The sequence below is a fragment of the Delphinus delphis genome, chromosome 2, assembly GCF_949987515.2.
Source record: "Delphinus delphis chromosome 2, mDelDel1.2, whole genome shotgun sequence".
Classification (NCBI taxonomy): Eukaryota; Metazoa; Chordata; class Mammalia; order Artiodactyla; family Delphinidae; genus Delphinus; species Delphinus delphis.
The window spans coordinates 34,470,602-34,486,370 of NC_082684.1; the positions used below are offsets into that span (position 1 = coordinate 34,470,602).

Consider the following 15,769-nt stretch of genomic DNA (forward strand, 5'->3'; position numbering starts at 1 on the left):
ACACAAAAATCTCAGAAAAGAGAGAAAACTTGAGAGCTCAGACATGAAAGAAGAGTAAAGTTTAGAAAGGAAGAGATGAAAGAGAAGGGCATCCACAGCTAGAATAAACAGAGGGTGACAGGGATAGACCAGCAGCCAGCACCAAAGAGACAGGTAGCAGGCATAGGTTGGAAGCATATGAAAGCGAACTTTGAATATCCTATCAGGAACTTGGACTGAATCATTCAACAAATACTGATTGGTATAACTATTCTGTGCCATGTACCATCCTAGATGCAAAGGATACAAGTGTGAACAGAACAGCTAAGTTCTCTGCCCTCATAGTGATGATACTCTAGTAGATTTATTCCATAAAAAAGATGGTGCCATGCAATGCTTCTAATCAGAGGATGAGATCAGAGATATACTTTAGGAAAATTATGTAGGTACCTAGACAGAAAAAGAGATAGGCAGACCAATTAACACACTGCAATAATAATCCAAGAGAGAAGTAGCAAGTGATAGTATTCAGTTATGAAAATACGTCTTGAGCAGTCTTGGATAAAACACCTCATTTCTCTGCATCTCTGTTCTGACTTGAGAATTGAAGTTTGCCACTCAACCACAACCTTAAGATTCTCAACTGGAAAATTCTACAAACACATCAAGGCACCATGTAATATGTGCAAAGGAACACTAAAATCTAAGAGCTGCAACTTGCTTTCATCTCTAACTTCTTCCTACCAACTCAACTTTCGAATTATGCTTATACTTTATCAGTTTAACGACTATCTGTCTCCAAAAGAACACTCTCTTTCTGAATGAGAATGGACAGTAAGGGTCAAGGTTAGATGTGATAGAATTTAGCTGGAGCCTATGAAGATCTATGTTACCTCCCTTTATTTCTCTCTGCGTAATCTGTAGTCCCAAGTAAAGGACAGAAAAGGGGGTACCAAGGTATTTACAAATCTGTTAGAAACAGAAAAACAACAGTAGACAAGGTACTTATTTCATTCTCCATTACACCACAGAAAGCTATCTGTCTCCTACAATTAACTTATTTATACATGCCTTAAGGGAAAAGATTATGTTTTATTCATCATTATGATCTCATAGTGCCTAGCACAGAGTTTTGTACACATTGTTGGGAGTGTGATTAAGAAGAGTGACTGACCACCCATTGGAGTAAAAGTTCTGAGCCCCACGTCAGGCTTCAGAACCTGTGGGAGTTTCTGGCAATGGGAGGAGAAATTCCTAGAGAATCAGACTTTGAAGGCTAGTGGGATTTGATTTCAGGACTTCGACAGGACTGGGGTAAACAGAGACTCCACTCCTGGAGGGCACAAACAAAGTATTGTACGCATCAGGACTCAGGGAAAGGAGCAGTGACCCCATAGCGACTGAACCAGACCTAACTGCTAGTGTTGGGGGTTCTCCTGCAGAGACGGGGGGTGGCTGTGTCTCACTGTGACGACAAGGACACTGGCAGCAGAAGTTCTGGGAAGTACTCCTTGGCGTGAGCCCTCCCAGAATCCGCCATTAGCCCCACAAAACAGCCCAGGGAAGGCTCCCGTGTTGGGTCACCTCAGACCAAACAACCAACAGGGAGGGGACCGAGCCCCACCCATCAGCAGGCAAGCAGAATAAAGTTTTACTGAACTCTTCCCACCAGAGCAACAGCCAACTCTACCCACCACCAGTCTCTCCCATCAGGAAACCTGCACAAGCCTCTTAGATAACCTCATCTACCAGAGGGCAGACAACAGAAGCAAGAAGAACTACAATCCTGCAGCCTGTCAAACAAAAACCACATTCATAGAAAGATACACAAAATGAAAAGGCAGAGGGCTATGTACCAGAAGAAGGAACAAGAAAAAAAACCCAGAAAAACAACTAAATAAAGTGGAGATAGGCAACCTTTCAGAAAAAGAATTCAGAATAATGATAGTGAAGATGACCCAGGACCTCGGAAAAACAATGGAGGCAAAGATCGAGAAGATGAAAGAAATGTTTAACAAAGACCTAGAAGAATTAAAGAACAAACAAACAGAGATGAACAATACAATAATTGAAATGAAAACTACACTAGAAGGAATCAATAGCAGAATAACTGAGGCAGAAGAAGGGATAAGTGACCTGGAAGACAGAATGGTGGAATTCACTGCTGCAGAACAGAATAAAGAAAAAAGAATGAAAAGAAATGACAGCCTAAGAGACCTCTGGGACAACATTAAATGAAACAACATTCTCATTATAGGGGTCGCAGAAGGAGAAGAGAGAGAGAGAGGACCCGAGAAAATCTTTGAAGAGATTATAGTCGAAAACTTCCCAAACATGGGGAAGGAAATAGCCACCCAAGTCCAGGAAGTGCAACGAGTCCCATACAGAATAAACCAAGGAGAAACACGCCGAGACACATAGTAATCAAATTGGCAAAAACTAAAGACAAAGAAAAATTATTGAAAGCAGCAAGGGAAAAACGACAAATAACATAAAAGGAAACTCCCATAAGGTTAACAATTGATTTCTCAGCAGAAACTCTACAAGCTAGAAGGGAGTGGCATGATATACTTAAAGTGATGAAAGAGAAGAACATACAACCAAGATTACTCTACCTGGCAAGGATGTCATTCAGATTCGATGGAGAAATCAAAAGCTTTACAGACAAGCTAAAGCTAAGAGAATTCAGCAGCATGAAACCAGCTCTACAGCAAATGCTAAAGGACCTTCTCTAAATGGGAAACACAAGAGAAGAAAAGGACCAACAAAAACAAACACAAACGATTAAGAAAATGGTAATAGGAACATACATATCGATAATTACCTTAAACGTGAATGGATTAAATGCTCCAACCAAAAGACACAGGCTCGCTGAATGGATACAAAAACAAGACCCATATATATGCTGTCTAGAAGAGACCCACTTCAGACCTAGCGACACACACAGACTGAAAGTGAGGGGATAGAAAGAGATATTCCATGCAAATGGAAATCAAAAGAAAGCTGGAGTAGCAATACTCATAACAGATAAAATAGAATTTAAAATAAAGAATGTTACAAGAGACAGGGAAGGACACTACATAATGATCAACGGATCAATCAAAGAAAAAGATATAACAATTATAAATATATAGGCACCCAACATAGGAGCACCTCAAAATATAAGGCAACTGCTAACAGCTATAAAAGAGGAAATCGACAGTGACACAATAATAGTGGGGGGGCTTCCCTGGTGGCACAGTGGTTGAGAGTCCGCCTGCCGATGCAGAGGACATGGGTTTGTGCCCCCGTCTGGGAAGATCCCACATGCCACGGAGCGGTTGGGCCTGTGAACCATGGCCGCTGAGCCTGCGCGTCCGGAGCCTGTGCTCCGCAACGGGAGAGGCCACAACAGTGAGAGGCCCGTGTACGGCAAAAAAAAATAAAAATAAAAATATAATAATAGTGGGGGACTTTAACACCTCACTTACACAAATGGACAGATCATCCAAACAGAAAATTAATAAGGAAACACAAGCTTTAAATGACACAATAGACCAGATAGATTTAATTGATATTTATAGGACATTCCATCCAAAAACAGCAGATTACACTTTCTTCTCAAGTGTGCATGGAACATATTCCAGGACAGATCACATCGTGGGTCACAAATCAAGCCTCAGTAAATTTAAGAAAATTGAAATCATATCAAGCATCTTTTCTGACCACAACGCTATGAGATTAGAAATCAATTACAGGGAAAAAAACGTAAAAAACACAAACACATGGAGGCTAAACAATACGTTACTATATAACCAAGCAATCACTGAAGAAATCAAAGAGGAAATCAAAAAATACATAGAGAAAAATGACAATGAAAACACGATGATCCAAAACCTATGGGATGCAGCAAAAGCAGTTCTAAGAGGGAAGTTAATAGCTATACAAGCCTACTACAAGAAACAAGAAATATCTCAAATAAACAATCTAACGTTACACCTAAAGGAACTAGAGAACGAAGAAAAAGCAAAACCCAAAGTTAGCAGAAGGAAAGAAATCATAACGATCAGAGCAGAAATACATGAAATAGAAACAAAGAAAACAATAGCAAAGATCAATAAAACTAAAAGCTGCTTCTTTGAGAAGATAAGCAAAATTGATAAACCATTAGCCAGACTCATCAAGAAAAAGAGGGAGAGGACTCAAATCAATAAAATTTAAAATTAGAAAGGAGAAGTTACAACAGACACCGCAGAAATACAAAGCATCCTAAGAGACTACTACAAGCAACTCTATGCCAATAAAATGGACAACCTGGAGAAATGGACAAATTCTTAGAAAGGTATAACCTCCCAACATTGAACAAGGAAGAAACAGAAAATATGAACAGACACATCAAAAGTAATGAAATTGAAACTGTGATTAAAAATCTTCCAATGAACAAAAGTCCAGATCAGATGGCTTCACAGGTGAATTCTATCAAACATTTACAGAAGAGCTAACACCCATCCTTCTCAAACTCTTCCAAAATATTGCAGAGGAAGGAACACTCCCAAACTCACTCTAAGAGACCATGATCACCCTGATACCAAAACCAGAAAAAGATACTACAAAAAAAGAAAATAAGAGACCAATATCACTGATGAATATAGATGCTAAAATCCTCAACAAAATACTAGCAAACAGAATCCAACAACACATTAATAGGATCATACACCATAATCAAGTGAGATTTATCACAGGGATGCAAGGATTCTTCAATATACACAAATCAATCAACGTGATACACCACATTAACAAATTGAAGAATAAAAACCATATGATCATCTCAACAGATGCAGAAAAAGCTTTTGACAAAATTCAACACCCATTTATGATAAAAACTCTCCAGAAAGTGGGCATAGAGGGAACCTACCTCAACATAATAAAGGCCATATACGACAAACCCACAGCAAACATCATCCTCAATGGTGAAAAACTGAAAGCATTTCCTCTCAGATCAGGAACAAGACAAGGATGTCCACTTGCACCACTCTTATTTAACATATTTGGAAGTCCTAGCCACGGCAATCAGAGAAGAAACAGAAATAAAAGGAATACAAATTGGGAAAGAGGAAGTAAAACTGTCACTGTTTGCAGATGACATGATACTATACATAGAGAATCCTAAAGATGCCACCAGAAAACTACTAGAGCTAATCAATGAATTTGGAAAGTTGCAGGATACAAAATTAATGCACAGAAATCTCTTGCATTCCTATACACTAATGATGAAAAATCTGAAAGAGAAATTAAGGAAACACTCCCATTTACCATTGCAACAAAAAGAATAAAATACCTAGGAATAAACCTACCTAGTGAGACAAAAGACCTGTATGCAGAAAACTATAAGACACTGATGAAAGAAATGAAAGATGATACCAACAGATGGAGAGAGATACCATGTTCTTGGATTGGAAAAAATAATATTGTGAAAATGACTAGACTACCCAAAGCAATCTACAGATTCAATGCAATCCCTATCAAATTACCAATGGCATTTTTTACGGAACTAGAACAAAAAAATCTTAAAATTTGTATGGAGACACAAAAGACCCCAAATAGCCAAAGCAGTCTTGCGGGATAGAAACGGAGCTGGAGGAATCAGACTCCCTGATTTCAGACTGTACTACAAAGCTACAGTAATCAAGACAATATGGTACTGGCACAAAAACAGAAACATAGATCAATGGAACAAGATAGAAAGCCTGGAGGTAAACCCACACACCTATGGTCAACTTATCTATGACAACGGAGGCAAGGATATACAATGGAGCAAAGACAGTCTCTTCAATAAGTGTTGCTGGGAAAACTGGACAGCTACATATAAAAGAATGAAATTAGAACACCCCCTAACACCATACACAAAAATAAACTCAAAATGGATTAGAGACCTAAATGTAAGACTGGACACTATAAAACTCTTAGAGGAAAACATAGGAAGAACACTCTTTGACATAAATAACAGCAAGATCTTTTTTGATCCACCTCCTAGAGTAATGGAAATAAAATAAACAAATGGGGGCTTCCCTGGTGGCGCAGTGGTTCAGAGTCCACCTGCCAATGCAGGGGACAAGGGTTTGTGCCCCGGTCCAGGAAGATCCCACATGCTGCGGAGCAGCTGGGCCTGTGAGCCATGGCCGCTGAGCCTGCACGTCTGGAACCTGTGCTCCGCAACAGGAGAGGCCACCACAGTGAGAGGCCCACGTACCTCTCCCCCAAAATAAATAAATAATAAAAAATAAAAAAATGGGACCTAATGAAACTTCAAAGCTTTTGCACAGCAAAGGAAACCATAAACAAGATGAAAAGACAACCCTCAAAATGGGATAAAATATTTGCAAACGAATCAATGGACAAAGGATTAATCTCCAAAATATATAAACAGCTCATGCAGCTCAATATTAAAGAAACAAGCAACCCAATCCAAAAATGGGCAGAAGACCTAAATAGACATTTCTCCAAAAAAGACATACAGATGGCCAAGAGACACATGAAAATCTGCTCAACATCACTAATTATTAGAGAAATGCAAATCAAAGCTACAATGAGGTATCACCTCACACCAGTTAGAATGGGCATCATCGGAAAGTCTACAAGCAACAAATGCTGGAGAGGGTGTGGAGAAAAAGGAACCCTCCTGCACTGCTGATAGGAATGTAAATTGATACAGGCAGTATGGAGAACAGTATGGAGGTGCCTTAAAAAACTAAAAATAGAATTACCATATGACCCAGCAATCCCACTACCAGGCATATACCCAGAGAAAACCATAATTCAAAAGGACACATGCACCCCAATGTTCTTTGAAGCACTATTTACAATAGCCAGGTCATGGAAGCAACCTAAATGCCCATCGACAGACAAATGGATAAAGAAGATGTGGTACATATATACAATGGAATATTACTCAGCCATAAAAAGGAACGAAACTGGGTCATTTGTAGAGACGTGGATGGATCTAGAGACTGTCATACAGAGTGAAGTAAGTCAGAAAGAGAAAAACAAATCTCGTATTTAATGCATATATGTGGAACCTGGAAGAATGGTACAGATGAACCAGTCTGCAGGACAGAAATTGAGACACAGATGTAGAGAACAAATGTATGGTCACCAAGGGGGGAAAGTGGAGGAGGGTGGGTGGGGTGGTGGGATGAATTGGGAGATTGGGATTGACATGTATACACTGATGTGTATAAAATTGATGACTAATAAGGACCTGCTGTATAAAAAAATAAATTAAATTAAAAAAAAACAACCTTAAATTACATGCTTACACTGAATTCATCTCACAAATATAATGCTGAGCAATAGAAGCCAGACACACAAAAAGTATTTACTAAATGATTCCATTTATTAAATTTCAAAGATACATAGAACTCACCTCTGGTGTTGTAAGAAGTCAGGATATCGGTTACCCTTGATTAGAAGGGGGACATGAGGGCTTCTGGGGTAATGGTCTGTTTCTTGATCTAGTGCTGACTGTACAAATGTGCTCACTTTGCGAACACTTATTGACTTATACATTTATAATTTGTGTACTTTTCTGTATTAGTATTATGTTTCAATAAAGTTTGTGTTAAAAAGATTAAAAAAAAAGAAGAGTGACTGAGATCCGAAGAATAAGTGAGTGAACCAGGTATAGGAGGGTTAGGCAGTAACAGCAACCATCAACAAAACAGCTAGAAGGGGATACAGCCCTAAGACATGATTTTTCCTTTTGAGGAGCTTGCAGCCTTCTGAGGAAAAAAAAAAAAAAAACAGGAGGAGAGAGATAAAATATACCAAGCACCTGGAATGAGGTAACTACTAAAGTTAATGATTAATGGTTACCTCTTACTGAATGTGTCAAACATTGTACAAAGAACATTACAGACATTGTCTCATTTAATCCTCACACCCCTATGAGTCAGATATTATTATCCCCATTTTTCAAATGGGAAACTAAGAGTTGGAACTAGGATAAATAACTTACTCAAGGTCACAAAACTAGCAAACAATGAAGCTATGATTCAAACCCACACCTAACTCCAAAGCCAGTATTCTTAAACAACCAGAACCAGGGTAGATAGCATTGAAGATGATGGGAATTAATCTTATGATGGTACTTAATATATATTGAAAATGGAGCCAGATAGATTTGCTGAAAGATGAAGAGCAGCATTTAAATTGAAGAGGTTTTAGGTAATATCTACAGGACCAGACAACTAAATAGAAGAGATCCAGTGCATCAAATAGAAGTCCTCTTCTAGCCCCTGTTTTCCTTCTCCAAATGCAACCAATGGAGTTTCTTAATGAGCTTCCAGAGCCAATTTATGAACATAAAAACACACTCTCTTTTTTTAACTTATTATTTTGAAATAATTTTAGATTCACCAAATAGTTGCAAAAAGACTACAGGGAGTTCCTATATGCTCTTCACCCAGCTTCTCCTAATGTTAACATCTTATATAATCATAGTACAATGATCAAAATCAATAAATTAAGGTTGATGCAATACTAATAACTAAATTTTGCCAGTTTTGAGCAATTAGGTTAAGCTCCCATAAACATTCTTGCACCTATTTATTGATGCCCCTGTGTGTCAGGGGTCTCTAACACCACTTTCTGGCTTGGTGATTCACTGAAAGGACTCACAGGACTCAGAAAAGCTCTTACACTCAGTTATGGTTTAGTACAGCAAAAGGATACAGATTGATATAAGCAAAGAGGAAAAGGAGGATGAACAAAGCCCAGGAGAAACCAGGTACCAGTTTCCAAGTGTCATCCCACAGTGGAGTTGCATGGACGTGTTTAATTGTCCCAGCAATGATGTGTTACAACACATGTGAAGCAAAGTCCACCAGGAAAGCTCACCCAAGTTCTGGTGTCCAGAGTTTTTACTGGGAGTCAGTCACATACCATGCAGGGCCTGCATGACTGACCTTAGCTACCGAGATTCTAGTCCCCAGAGCCAAATCGGTGTTCTCCATAAATCACAGTTTGTATAAACTACCTGATTCAACTGGTATTGTGTGGACCAATGCATCAGGCATATAAAAACACTCTTATTAAGCAGAATATTCCAAAGGCTCTGAGTTCATTTCCCAGGAGCTGGCAGTCCTGAAGATAAGACTTCCTTGGGAATATGCTGGGTTTGAGCAACCTACCCCAGCTGAGTTAATCCTTTCCTAAACAACCTGTGAATACATTCCTGGGTTATCTCATTCATTTCAACAACATCACAGTATTCCATTGTATGGATGTTCCACCATTAATTTAGCCAATCATCTACTCATTAATCTTAAGTTGTTTCTAGTTTTTTGCTCTAGTCAACAATAAAAACAGGGACTTGGGACTTCCCTGGTGGCACAGTGGTTAAGAATCCACCTGCCAATGCAGGGGACACGGGTTCGAGCCCTGGTCCAGGAAGATCCCACATGCCGCGGAGCAACTAAGCCCGTGAGCCACAACTACTGAGCCTGTGCTCTAGAGCCCATAAGCCACAACTACTGAGCCCACATACCACAACTACTGAAACCCGTGCGCCTAGAGCCCATGCTCCCCAACAAGAGAAGCCACCGCAATGAGAAGCCTGCGCACCGCAAGGAAGAGTAGCCCCCACTCGCCGCAACTAGAGAAAGCCCGTGCACAGCAACGAAGACCCAACACAATCAAAAATAAATAAATTTATTTTTTAAAAAAACCAATAAAAACAAAGTTTTATAAATTATAAAGAGCTACACAAAAGAAAGATATAATTTTTCTAGAATTATTCTCACTAACTAATGAAATAAAGTGAAGGTTTAGTCTAGTCTATGAGTTTCAGCCACCTGAATGAATATAGGGTATCTTTAAGGATAATCTGACTTCAAATGTGAATTAGCAAACACAAGGCACTTATGAAAAACAAAAAAAAATGTAAAAGACGTTTCTTACCTCACAGAATTCCCACAGTGTTTGCTTTCAGTAATTAATATGAAAGTAATCAAAGTAAACCAAAAATTTTATGATTTCTGAAAAATCATACAGTAACATTACACAACAATAAAATGTAACTCTAGAGTTTTGATGGCTTAGTTACATATATCTAGAGTGTAGGGTTTCTATTTCACAATTAGAGAAACTTCATTAGGTTTTCACAGAAATGCAAATCCTGAATTTTTACATTTATGACAAGAATAAATGTCAAAATTGGGTTCATACATACCTTTTTCTTCGATCTCACAAGTCATAAACATTCTATTCCAATTTTGTAATTAACAAAACTTTAATTATTTTAAACGCATTGGCCTAGCTTCCTATTTTTTTAAATTTTCAATATTTATTAGTATCTAAGATAAGTCATAATCCTATAAGTTAAACCCACTTTGCATGATGGGACAGCTAAAAGTAAAAGAAAAGAAATTCTGGCCTATATGAAATTTACCATTAAACTGAGAAAAAAAATATTTTTATGCTTTTGTCAAATAATAATAAAAAGTTTAACCTTGTAATATTTGCCTCACTCAAAACAAAAACAAAGTTTCCACTTGCCAAAGATTTTAAACCCTTATGTCCTTAAAATATAATACAATACATTTTAATTAATTTTTCTAAACAGCTTTAAATATTTTATGAGCATTAATATTTCAAAAGAAATCACATTATGCAATAAATTAGAGCAATGCATTTTCTCAAAAAACATACAATCAAGAACACAGATAGAAACAAGAGAAAATCAAGAACATAGATGGCAACAAGAGAAAACCCTGTCAAAACCACACCTCAGTAAAATAATTTGGATTTTAACAACTTTCATTGAAAATAAGACTTTTCCTTCTTAGAATGTTTAAATAGTATATTCGAATTTTTCTTGATATACCAGTTTTCTAAATATTGGTAACTGGTACTAGTTCCCTTACAGCAGAAAACATTTGCACAATATCAAGAAATGAAGGTAAAAGAAGATAGAGGGGAAAGAGACAGGAAACTTCAGTGCTACTCATATACCAACAACTGAAGTTACCTTGTTGAAAATTCTCTGAAACAGTAAAAATTTAGATCTTGGCATTTTGTGCATTTTTTTGGTATTTGTACGGGCCTGTTCAAGATACACTGGAAGCATTTTCAAAGAAGCACCACCATCATTCTGTAGATCTCAGAAAAAAAGAGAATCCTACTGTAGGAAAAAATCTCAGAACTGGCACCCAAAAGATCTTACATTCTATCCATTCATCTGCCCTCTCCTATGCTAAAAATAGGAGAACAAGTAAGGTCACCTCTCGGCCTCATTGTCATCTATAAAATGAAGAGGCTAATCTAAATGATCTTTAAGGTCTTTTTTGGCAAGAAAATCTCATTTTAACCTAATACATAATTAACGATATGTATAATAACTGTTTTGTATGATATTTAGAAATCAATGATAACAAGCAACATAAATAACCATAACCACAATTCATTTTATACAGGTAATATTTAAATTCTTCTCTTATGTTATTTTCATTAATTATAAATCGTTTTAGAGTCTACTGTTTTTTCTAATACTAGCATGGACACACTTTAAAAAGACAAAGGTCTTCTATAATGGAAAAGAATCTGAAAAAGAATATATACATATATGTATATGTATAACTGAATCACTTTGCTGTACACTTGAAACAAACAAAACATTGTCAATTAGCTATACTTCAATTAAAAAAAAAAAAAGACAAAGGTTTTTCATCCTACATCTCAATAGCAGAGTGTCCCTTAAACTTCCCCCACAACATTCAGGAAAAAACTTCTACAAGACTAGTACAACTGTGTTTCTCAAACTGTAGTCGGTGAACATATTCAAAGTTTTGTAAATTGTCTCTGAGAATTTTTAAATTTTATATTTCCATTTCAATGATAGCCTCAAAATATTAGTATAGGCATTTTATAATTAAAAACTGCCAACAGATATTAATGTGTATTTTCAATCAAGTGATGCCAAGTGGTACAACTTTAATTGTCAGAGACGAATAAGAAAAAAGTAATAGCAGAATTCAAACGTAAATGCATTCATGCCCAGGTAAGGGCCAAATGACGTTATCCTTCCCAAACAGAAGAAGGTTTTGTAGTAGTTCAAAGTTGAGTCATCACATAAACTACAGTAAATACACACACACATGCACACATATAATTCAAAAGAAGCTATGCTATGTTATTTATATTGCAAGTAATAATTTAATTTAGCAAATGATCATCTGTAACATTAGAATAATTACTTTGAATACTATTGTTTATTCAATACAACCCACTTTTATGGTTTCATAAGTATGATTTAATATGAAGAGTTATTAGCTAGTTTTATAATTCTATATATGTCTGTAATATAATAAATCTGAAGTCAGAAATGGGGGTTAAGAGCATATCACTTGCATTTAAAAGGGGCCAATGTCTTAAACTAGTTTGAGAAAACACTGCTTTATGAGCAGACTGCTCTCGTTCCCTTCCTCCAAATTCCTTAATCTAATGGTAGCGCCAGCCCTGGGTCCAAGACTAGGGAGAAAAGAGAAGGGTCCAGATCAGGGGATGGCAAATTGTGGCCCAAGGCCCTCCATCTGGTATTGTAAACAAGATTTTATTGAACTATAACCACACCCATTAGTTTACAAATTGTTTATGGCTACTTTTATGCTACCATGGCTGAGTTGAGTAGTTACCACAGAGACATTAGGGCCCACAAAGCCTAAAATATTACTATCTGGCTCTTCACAGAAGTTTACTGACCTTTGGCACAGTGAGCTAACAGGGCAGAATGAGTATGGGCTCACTGGCATCTGAAAGTCCTGGGGCAAACAAGTGGGAAACAAAGTATGACTGTTTCTAGAAGGAAATAAGACAAGAAGTTTCTCTGATGTATAAAAGGAAAGTGTTAAATATTAGATATAAGGGTTCCTTACAGTTTTTTTTATTTGTTAAGCTGTATATGAGGCTCTGTGCTAAGTATATTTAATTCAAAAGAACAACCAATTACTACGATAAGGGAAATACTTTTTTTTTTAAGTACTATCCTCTTTTCCAAGGATCTACTGAAAAATGGGCACTATCCCACTGTTTTAAAGTTGGGCATTACTGGACTTCCCTAGTAGCACAGTGGTTAAGAATCCGCCTGCCAATGCAGGGGACATGGGTTTGATCCCTGGTCCAGGAAGGTCACACATGCTGCAAAGCAACTAAGCCTGTGTGCCACAACTACTGAGCTCAAGCGCCACAACTACTGAAGCCCACGTGCTTAGAGCCCGTGCTCTGCAACAAGAGAAGCCACCACAGTGAGAAGCCCACGCACTGCAACAAAGAGTAGCCCCCGTTTGTCGCAACTAGAGAAAGCCCATGTGCAGCAACGTAGACCCAACACAGCCAAAACTTAAATAAAAATAAATAAATAAAAATAAAGTTAGGCATTATTACTCTCACTTTACACATTAGGAAACTGAAAAACAGAAAAGTAATTAAGTTATAGTTATACAGGTAGTAAATGGAGGAGTCTGAATTCTAACCCAGATCTGTTTGGGTTGTTTCTGGTGTTTGGTGATTATGAATTATACTACTAAAAACATTTTCAGATTTTTGTATGATATATATCATTTATTAGGGTAAAAAAAATACCTAGGAGAAAGACTGCTTGGTCATATAGTTAAAGTAGATGTTTAACTTTACAAGAAACTGTCAAAATGTTTTCCAAGGTGGCAATACCATTTAGCATTTCCGTCAGCATGTAGGAGAATTCAAGCTGCTCCGTATCCACGTATCCTTGTCAGCATTTGGTATTGTCAGGGTTTTTGCTTTTGTTTTTTGAACCATTCTAATAGATGTATAGTAGTATTTCATTGTGATTTTACTTTGCATTTCCCTAATGACTAATAATTTTGAGCAATTATTTGCCACCTGTATATCTTCTTTGCTGAAGTGTTTATCCAAATCTTTTGCCCATTTTTTTGCCCATTTTAAAAATTAGATTGTTACTGAGTTTTCATAGCCCTTTAAGTTACCAGTCCTTCAACATGAGTTGCACAAATATTATCTCCCAGTCTGTGGCTTGTTTTTTCATCTTCTTAAGTATCTTCAAAGAATAGAAATGTTAATTTTTTATGTTTTTTTTTAAATAAATTTATTTATTTTTGGCTGCATTGGGCCTTCATTGCTGTGTGTGGGCTTTCTCTAGTTGTGGCGAGCAGGGGCTACTCTTCATTGAGGCGCACGGACTTCTCATTGTGGTGGCTTCTCTTGTTACAGAGCACAGGCTCTAGGCGCGTGGGATTCAGTAGTTGTGGCACGTGGGCTCAGTAGTTATGGTTCACAGGCTCTGGAGCGCAGGCTCAGTAGTTGTGGTGCACGGGCTTAGTTGCTCCGCGGCATGTGGGATCTTCCCAGACCAGGGCTCAAACCCGTGTCCCCTGCATCGGCAGGCAGATTCTTAACCACTGCGCCACCAGGGAAGTCCCTGGTGCATTTTTTTTTTTTTTTTTTTTTTTTTTTTTTTTTTTTGCCGTACGCAGGCCTCTCACTGTTGTGGCTTCTCCCATTGCAGAGCACAGGCTCCGGACGTGCAGGCTCAGCGGCCATGGCTCACGGGCCCAGCTGCTCCGTGGCATGTGGGATCTTCCCGGACCGGGGCACGAACCCGTGTCCCCTGCATCGGCAGGCGGACTCTCAACCATTGCGCCACCAGGAAAGCCCCCTGGTGCATATTTTTAATGTCATTTAAGAAATCTTTGCCTGGCCCAAGGCCACAAATATTTTCTCCCATGTTTTTTTTCCAGAAGTTTTATAGTTTTAGGTTTTATGTTACAGTGTGTCAACCATTTTGAGTTGGGTTTCTATAATAGTACAAGTCAAGATTTGTTTGTTTTTTACATATGGATATCCAATGGTTCTAGCACAATCTGTTGACAAACTATCTCTTTTCCACTGAATTACCTTAGCATCTTTGTTCAAAATTAACTGTAAATCTATGGATTTATTTCTGCACTCTCTATTCTGTTCCATTGATCTGGTGTCAATCCTATCACCAATACAACACTGTCTTAATTACTGTGGCTTTTTAGTAGGTCTTAAAATCAGGGAGTGTGAGTCTTCTAACTATACTTTCCTTTTTATAAATTGTTCTAACTGTTCTCTATCTTTTGCTTTTCTACATAAATTTCACAGTCAGATTGTTGATTTCTACCCAAAAGCCTACTGGGATTTCGATTGGGATTGTATATTGAATACATAGAGCAATTTGGAGAGGATTAACATCTTGACATTGGTGAGTCTGCAGTCCATGAGCATGGTATGTTTTCATTTATTTAGGTCTACTTTGAGTTCTCTCATCAATGCTTTATAGTTTTCAGTATAAAAATCTGACATATATTTTGTTTCATTTATCACCAAGATTTCATGGTTTTGGTATTCTTATTAATGGTACAGGTTTTCAATTTCAGTTTCTAATTGTTCACCACTAGCATATAGAGAAACAATTAATTTCTATATATCAATTCTCGTATCCTGTAATCTTGCTAAAATCACTTGTTAAATCTAGTAGCTTTTTGGGTAAAATCTTTGGGATTTTCTACCAAACATATCATATTGTCTATGAATAAAGATAGTCTTATTTCTTCTTTTCTAATTTAAATACAGGTATACTTAAATTCTTTTTCTTGCCATATCACACTGGCTAGAGTCTACAATACACTGTTGATTAGAAATGGCAAGAATGGGTCATCTTTGCCTTATTCCCAATCTTAGGAAGAAAGAATTCAATATATCACCATTAAGTATGATGTTAGCTGTAGTTTTTTAG

The 15,769-nt window shown here is 37.4% G+C and overlaps 1 protein-coding gene across 1 annotated transcript in view; it reads right to left on the minus strand.

The window, feature by feature from the left end:
- Nucleotides 1–15,769, minus strand: part of RAD51B (RAD51 paralog B) — a 609,003-nt gene that overhangs the window by 533,826 nt on the left and 59,408 nt on the right. The window lies entirely within an intron of this gene.